The sequence below is a fragment of the Pongo pygmaeus genome, chromosome 4 (assembly GCF_028885625.2).
Source record: "Pongo pygmaeus isolate AG05252 chromosome 4, NHGRI_mPonPyg2-v2.0_pri, whole genome shotgun sequence".
NCBI lineage: Eukaryota > Metazoa > Chordata > Mammalia > Primates > Hominidae > Pongo > Pongo pygmaeus.
The window spans coordinates 2,953,982-2,962,363 of NC_072377.2; the positions used below are offsets into that span (position 1 = coordinate 2,953,982).

Here is an 8,382-nt window from a genome sequence, read left to right on the forward strand (position 1 = left end):
CATTCTGTTGATGTGATGTAGCACATGTATTGATTTGCATATGTTGAACCATCCTTACATTGCTAGGATAACTTCTTGATCATAGTGTATTATCTTTTTGATGTGTTGTTGGATTTACTTTCCTGGTATTTTGTTGAGAGCTTTTCTATCTATGTTCATCAGGAATATTGGCCTATAGTTTGTGTGTGTGTTTGTCTTTGTGTGGTTTTTGTGTCAGGGTAATTCTGGCCTCATAGAATGAGTTTGGCAGAATTTTCTTCCCTTCAAATATTTGGAATAGTTAGAGAAGAATTGGTGTTAGTTCTTCTTTAAAAGTTTGGTAGTATTCAATTGTGAAGCCATCGGGTACCTGGTTTTTCTTTGTTGGGAGACACTGTATTATTGATTCAATCTCATTACTTACTGTTGGTTTGTTTAGGTTTTCTGTTTCTTCTGGATTCAATCTTGATAGCCTATATGTGTCCAAGAATTTATTCATTTCCTCTAGGTTTTCTAATTTGTTGGCATATAATTGCTTATAATAGTCTCTGATGAGCCTTTGTCTTTCTGTGGTATTAGTTGCAATATCTGCTTTTTTGTTTCTGATTTTATTTAGTTCTTTTCTCCTTTCTTCTTAGTCTAGCTAATGGTTTGTCAATTTTGTCTATGTAAAAACACTTTTTATTGTATTCGTTACTTTGCATGCTTGAGACTTAATTTTGTTTATTTCTACCCTGGTCTTTATTATTTTTTTCTTATACTAATTTTGGGTTTAGTTTCTTCTTGCTTTTCTAGTTCCTTGAGGTGTACCATTAGGTTGTATATCTGAAATCTTTACTTTTTGATGTAGGCATTTATTGCTAGAAACTTCTCTCTAAGTACTGCTTTTGCTTTATCTTATAGGTTTTGGTATGTTTTGTTTCTACTTTTATTTGTTTCAAAAACTTTCAAATTTTCTGAATTTCTTCATTGACCCAATGATTGTTGAGGAGCATGTTGTTTAATTTCCATGTCTTTGCCCAGTTTAAAAAGTTGTTATTGATATCTCATTTTATTCCACTGTGGTCTGTAAAGATACTTGACATGGTTTTGATTTTTAAGAAAATGGTTGAGACTTATTTTGTGGCCTAACACATGATCTATTCTAGAGAATGTTCCGTGTGCTGCTGAGAATGTATGTTCTGTAGCTGTTGGATGAAATATTCTATAAATGTCTGTGAGGTCCATTTGTTATATAGTGCTGCTTAAAGCGGATGTTTCTTTGTTAATTTTCTGTCTAGATGATCTGTTCAATACTTACAGTGAAATGTTGAAATCCTCAACTATTATTGTATTGGAGCATATCTCTCCCTTTAGATCTGATAATATTTGCTATTTGTATCTGGGTGCTCTGGTGTTCCTTGCATATTTATTTACAATTGTTATATCCTCTTGCACAAATCCCTTCATTATATAATGCCCTTCTTTGTCTCTTTTTACAGTCTTTGACTTAAAATCTACTTTGTCTAAGTACAGTTAAACTTTGGAGATACTGAGGGTTCAGTTCCAGAACATTGCAATAAAGTGAATATCACGATCAAACAATCAAACCAAAGTTTTTCTTGGTTTTCTAATACATGAAAGAGTTATGTTTACTCTATACTGTCATCTATTAAGTGTGTAATAGCATTATGTCTAAAAAAATTGTACATATCTTAATTAAAAATTACTTTATTGCTAAATGCTGCTAATGCAAAGAAACAAAGATAGCACATGCTGATGGAAAAGTAGAGCCAATAGACTTGCTTAGTGCAAGGTTGCCACAAACCTTCAATTTTTTAAAAATTCAGTATCTGCAAAGTACAATAAAGTGAAACGCAATAAAACAAAATATGCCTGTACAGCGACTCCCACTTGCTTTAAGTTTCTATTTGCATGGACTATCTTTTTTCTCCCTTATCTTTCAGTTTATGTGTATTTTCACAGGTGAAGTGTGAGTTTCTTGTAGTAGATAGTATATAGTTGGGTCTTTTAAAAAATCCATTTAACTAGTCTACATTTTTTAAATTGGATAATTTAATTTATTTACATTCATGTTTATTATCAATAAGTAAGAACTTATTTCTGTTGTTTTCTTAACTGGTTTTTCTGGTTGTTTTACATATCATTTGTTCCTTTCTTCTTCTCTTATTGTTTATCTTTGCATTTGGTGGTTTTCTGTAGTGATAACGTTTGGTTCTTTTCTCGTTCTCATCTGTAAATCTGTTCTAACAGTGAGTTTTATACTTTCGTTTTTCTTTATGATGGGATTATCATCCTTTCACTTTCAGATGTATGATTTCCTTAAGCATTTCTTGCAAAACATGTTTAGTGGTGATGATTTCTCTCAGTTTTTGCTTGTCTTGGAAAGACTAATTTTCATTCATTCTGAAAATAGCTTTGCTCGGTATAGCCTTCTTAGTTGAAAGAATTTGTTTGTTTGTTTGTTTGTTTTTACACTTTTAATATACTAACCCAATCTCTTGGCCTTTAAGGCTTCTGCTGATAAATCTGCTGATAGCCTAATGAGAATTCCTTTAAATGTGACTTGATGCTTTTTTCTGGTAGTTTTTAGAATTCTCTCTTTGTCTTTCACTTTTGGCTATAACATATTTGGCTATAACAGTTTGACTATAACATGCCATGGAGAGAAAATTTTTTGATTATATATGGGGAATTTTCAGCTTTTTTGATCTGGTTGTTCATATCTCTGCCAAGATTGGGGAATTTTTCAGATATTATTTTATTAAATATCTTTACTACAACTTTTTCTATCTCTTCTTCTTCAGAAGAATTTTGGCCATTTCCCAAAGTGAAAATATTTGTTTGCTTAATGGTGCCCCATAAGTCCCATTTAAAAAAAAAAAGTTTCTTTACATTTTTATTTTTTATTTTTTTTGTCTGATTATGTCATTTCAAAAAGTTTGTCTTCAAGTTCAGAAATTTCTCTTTTTACTTGATCTAGTCTGTTCTGTGAGGTCTCAATTGTATTTTTTATTTCATTTGTTGAATTCTTCACCTCAAAGGTTTTTTTTTTTTCTAATAGTTCCTATCTCTTTATGGAATTTCTTATTCAAAACATAAGAAATTTGATTTCCTGATTTTGTTAAGTCATCTACCTGTATTCTCTTGTGTCTCCGTGAGTTTCCTTAACATTATTATTTTGAATTTGTTTTCAGGCATTTCATAGATTTTCTTTTCTTTGGGAGTATCTTACTGGAGAATTATTGTGTTTCTTTTGCTATGGCTTTTTATTTCTTTTCGCTTTTTCATGTTTCTTGAGTCTCTATGTTGATATCAACACACCTTGTGGAACATCTACTTCTTTCAATTTTATGGGGTAGCTTCCATAGGGTAAGACTTTTTCTTAGAGATGTGTTCTACAGCATCTGTTGGGTAGCATGCTTTGGCTTTCATTCTGAGTGGGTACATTATATAGTCTCTATGTATTTCTTTGGCTATAATCAATGTAATTTCTTTGGCTGTTATCAATGTCAGTGGTGTCTGTGAGTATCTTAGTGGCCTAGAATGTAGGTATTTGTGGAGGCAAGACTTTGCTGGGGAAAGGGGCAACCAGGTAGGCCAGTTCTCAGGCCTTGGGTGAGTGCATGCCAAGTGTGATGGCTCCACTGGTTGTGGGGTCAGGGCAGGATCATTGGCAGTGGGGGCCCCAGTCAGGTGAGTAGTTGGACCCTGGGAAGCACATGCAGTCTGTGATGGCTTTACCAGTTGAAGCGTCAGAGTCACCACTGGTGATGGGCATTGGGCGGCCAGTCCTCAGTCCCTGGAGAGCACACATGTTAGTTTCCTCAGTCTTGGGGGTGGCCTCCCCACTGTTTTTGACTGCTTTTTTTTGTTCGGGAGGGCAATGAGGGGGTGCAAGATGCTGTGTGGGCTTCAGCGCCAGAGTCACAGTTGTACTTCTGGATCTAACTGGAGTTGTGTAATTATAGCCTGTTGTGTGGGTTTAGTGAGAATAAGTCAGGCCCTCAGAAATGTGGAGATGCAGGGGCTATTAACTCCTAGGACAGGATGCATTCTAGCCATAGTTTCTGTTCCAAAAATGGCATTGTGCTGTGGCAGCTTGGATCCCGGGTAGTTGGGGGTGACTCAGTGTTAGTTCATTCCCTGGAGTGATGGAGCTGTGTGGACTCTAGGCAGCTCTCTACACTGGGCTCAGAGCCTGTGAGGGTTGAGTGGCCCTGTTGTAGCTAAGATTGCAGGTGTCCATGGTGGTAGTTGAGAGTTCTGGAGATCTCCACCTTACCTTTTCCAATCAGGGGGATTCCCTCTTGGTACCAAGCTGATCTTGGCTGAGGACTTTGCTTCCCTCTCTACAGTGCCATCCTAAGTTTCTGTCCTTCAAAGGGTTTTCATCACTTCGTTGCTGAATTCCAGTGTTCTCTCTCAGACACCACTCAAAATGTAGTTACTTATTTGTTATTTTGGTTCTTCTTTGTGGAGACATGAGTGGTGGGCATCTCTTTAGCCATTTTGATGACATAATCAATGACGTGTCTGGTTTTGGGAGTCCCCAGATCAGAGGGATGTCTTTTTGATGGCTAAAAATAGGAAGCACCTAATGCCAACTTTTATGCCTGTCAAGAAAAGAGGAAAACCTGGATTGTTGAGGTCCAGGGTGTCCCTCTTTCCTTGTATAAATGGTACTCAGAAAGCCACAAAGGAAATGAAAGACAACTCTGCTTGAGGTTGAAGAGGAAGGCTGAGGAGGATGAGTTGAATATTTACTGCAACCTGGAGCCCCTAGTGAAGCCACTGGCCCTTCTGCCACCTTTTCGCCACACAACTTTATTGTTTAAATATGACACCAACCTCAAAGGTCAACGTTTGCAGATCTTCCTTGCCGGGACTCACACTCTGCTGTCTTGGAACCCAGCATTTCTCAGGGAGCCTGCCAAGGCAAGGCCATGCCAGTCAGTAATCTGGCTGCATATTTGCAAGAAGATCAAACAAAATGCAATGTTTGGGATAGCTTTTCTCTTTCTGTGTGGTGTGCAGAGGCTGAAAAATCACCGTAGCTTACTGTGGCAAGAAAGAATTTGCGTATATGAAGAAAATGTTTCTTGGGGAATTACATTTCAGGAGTAAGCAGGTCATATGATACCTGGATTTTGGGCCTGTTGGCTAAGAGTCCTGGCTGAGTTCACCACCTTGAAGCCACAATCTGGGTCACAAAACTGCATGCCTCATGAGCAAAGGGCGGGTGTATGTAGGCAGGCTGTATAAGTGTCAGGGTGGAGACAAACTATCTTTGTTTCTAGAATCTCAGAAAGCATCTTCGGAAGCAGAGTTCTTTGTTGCCAGAAGTCAAAAAAACAAGATCCAAGTTGACTATGACCTCTATGCTCTATTCAGGAAGGTCTGTCAAAACTACACCATCCACCCTCTAGCTGGCTTATTCCTGTGCATATAGAATGTCTGTGCTGTGTCTGATCAGAACCATTCCCTCTTCACTTTCTAACACATTTTCCAGGCAGGCGAGGATCCCAGATGAGAACCAGAATATCTGTGGACTTCGGGTATCTGTCTCTGCTAGAGACCTGACCATGTCCTAGCAGTTCACTCACAGGGGCCAAAAAGTTACGGAGGCCATTTTTAGTCTCCGAGATAAATGTGTTTTCTAAAATGTTTGTGCACTGCATCTTTGATCTATGTTTCAGGTCACCAAATTGAAAACACCTTGGCATGGATTCAGAGAGAATTGTAACCTAGAGTTAGCCTTTCAAAGGCTGTGACCTAAGTACCCAGCAGTAGCCATGTAATGGTTTGTAGAGAATGGCATGGAGCCTGTATTAGTCAGGATTTTCCAGAGAAACAGTATATTGGCTCACATAGTTACAGAGCGGAGAAATTTTACAGTTCGATGTCTGTAAAGCTGGAGACCCGGGGAAGCTTCTCCAAATCAGGAGGCCTGAAAATCAGGTGACTGATGGTTTCAGCCCACATCTGAGTTCAAAGACCCAAGAATCAGGAGCACCTGTGTCTGAGGGCAGGCTAAGATAATTGTCTCAGTTCAGAGAGAGCAAATTCCCCTTTCCTCTGCCTTTTTGTTATATTTGCATTCTCAACAGATTGGACGTAGATGTCATCTACATTGGTGAGGGTTGGTCTTTCTCACCTCAGTCCACAGATTTAAATCCTCATCTCTTCTCAAACCCTGACAGATACACCCATAAGTAATGTTTTACCAACTATCTTGAGCATTCGTTAGCCCAGTCAAGTTGACAGAATTAACTATCACAGAGTTCATTGAAAATAATTCAAAATGTTTGTCTATAAAAGGGCATGTCAGCTTTTTAGAAGCATTGAAGTATTTATAAAATTCTGTTTTGCACCCACCTAATGCAAGCATTTTCAATTTTTTTTCCCAGAATATTTGGCACAATGTAGACAACTTCTGAGCACTGGGGAATAAGCCTACTCCTATCATGTGCCCTGGGGCATGGATCTTCTGCCCTGGCAAGTTTTATAACATTTTAATCCTTTCCCTTCCTCAACTGTGTGATGGTGACCACAATGCATCAGGAAAGTCCTTGTAAGAAAGACCCTTCACTATCTGGCTTGATGTCACCAAGATGTGAAAGTATAAAAACAACACAATGTCAAGTTATCGTTCTGGGAAGGAGTGAGAGCTGTGCTGGGCAGCTGGAGAGGAGGCAGGTCAACCTCTTGTTGACACCCTTCTGCCAAGGTGAGGCTTTCTTGGTAATTCTCTTGTCCCAAAAGAAAGGACGTACAGAAGCAATTGTTCGAGACCTGTGCTTTTTCTTCATGCAAAGAAAAGTGAGTTGTGACAGATCACCCTCACATAAGTGAAAATAAATGTGGTTTTTACAGTAACATTAACAAAAATTGAAAATAAAAAGGATCATTAGTCAAAATGCAGGTGACATAAAGTATCATACTAAATGATTGATGAAGCAAAAAATATTGTAAGAATCTATTTCACCACAGCACAGGGCATTTATTTCTCTACTTGGAGAGTTCATGGGGAGTAATAGGAGTTTCCCTGAGACACTTACCTGTCTTTTGATGTTTACTGAATGTGTTTATTAAAACTCGCATCACACTTTCAGTGGAAATCATTTTTTTCTTGATTCACTTCAAGTGATCTCAGGCATGGAAATATGGAAAATGTTATATGAAGTTTTATGGAAATTTTTATATAAAGTTCCATACACAAATCACTGAATTATTTACTTTGTTGCAGCCATTTCTGGAGACAAATGGAGTTTCCCAGCATGTGTGGCTCCTACAGGTCCCTGGAGGCCAGCTGGGCAGAAAACGTGGGAGAAGCCATGGAGAACCCACTGCTGGGCTGGCTGTCTGCCAACATTCACTGCAGAACCAACATGATGTTTTCTGCCTAATTAGCAGTGATACAAAGAGTGACTGAGAGAAATGTGGGGGTCTCAGTGTCTGAGAAGGGGTCCCCCACTTGAATTGGACAGACCCCACTTTCCTCCTTAAATTCATGTGCTTATGTGTCCACCCCAGGTGTCCTCTTTGCCTCTAAACAATTAACTCCAATAAACTAAGTCATAAAACCCAATGCTTCATTTTTTAAATTGTGGACATATTATTATGAGTATTTATTACATGTGTGTGCACACCAAAATGCAGGTGGGGATGAAAAATGTGGCTAAATGCAACTCCATCTCTGGAAAAACTAAACCAGGTTAAAATGAAGTCCTATTTTAGTCTTAATTTAGTTTTAGCAGCATGTTCTTTCTGTGGCAGACACTGGGTGGTCAGTGGTTTAGTGGCGGGATCATTTCCTGGCCATCCGCCCCTGAAATTCCTGGGACCAGTTATGCACCAGCAGCTAACTGGACAGTTCCAGTGCTCTGCTTCTCTGTGGGCCTCCATGGAACAGCATGTGTGTACTTTTCAGAGGGCCTATGGGACGGGCCAGGTCAGCTGATGGTCTCACAGAGACAGGCTTGCTCTGAGTCCATGTGTATTAGTCTGTTTTCATGCTGCTGATATCCAATACTGGATAATTTATACAGGAAAAGGGATTAAATGGACTTACAGTTCCACATGGCTGGGGAGGCCTCACAATTATGATGGAAGGTGAAAGGCACGTCTTACATGGTGGCAGACAAGAGAAGAAGAAAGCTTGTTCAGGGAAACTCCCTCTTTAAGACCATCAGATCTCATGAATCTTATTCACTATCATGAGAACAGCATGGGAAAGACCTGCGCCTATGATTCCATTACCTCCCACCAGGTTCCTCCCACAATACCTGGGAATTCAAGATGAGACACAGCTGAACCATATCATCATGGGAGGGACAAGAATCTCTGCAGACTGGCTGGGCTTCCTAGTTAGCCTTAGCTTATCCCTGGAGACTCCAGAAG

At 39.0% G+C, this 8,382-nt stretch overlaps 1 long non-coding RNA gene across 3 annotated transcripts in view; it reads left to right on the forward strand.

Moving 5' to 3' along the window:
- LOC129037253 (uncharacterized) overlaps window positions 1-7,568 on the forward strand; it is a 42,728-nt gene extending 35,160 nt beyond the window's left edge. For all 3 annotated transcript variants that reach the window (XR_008502762.1, XR_008502761.1, XR_008502763.1), the window contains 2 exons: window positions 6,390-6,709; window positions 7,229-7,568. This is a non-coding gene — a long non-coding RNA (uncharacterized LOC129037253). The remainder of the gene's footprint in view (window positions 1-6,389; window positions 6,710-7,228) is intronic.
- The last annotated feature ends 814 nt before the right edge of the window (window positions 7,569-8,382 follow it).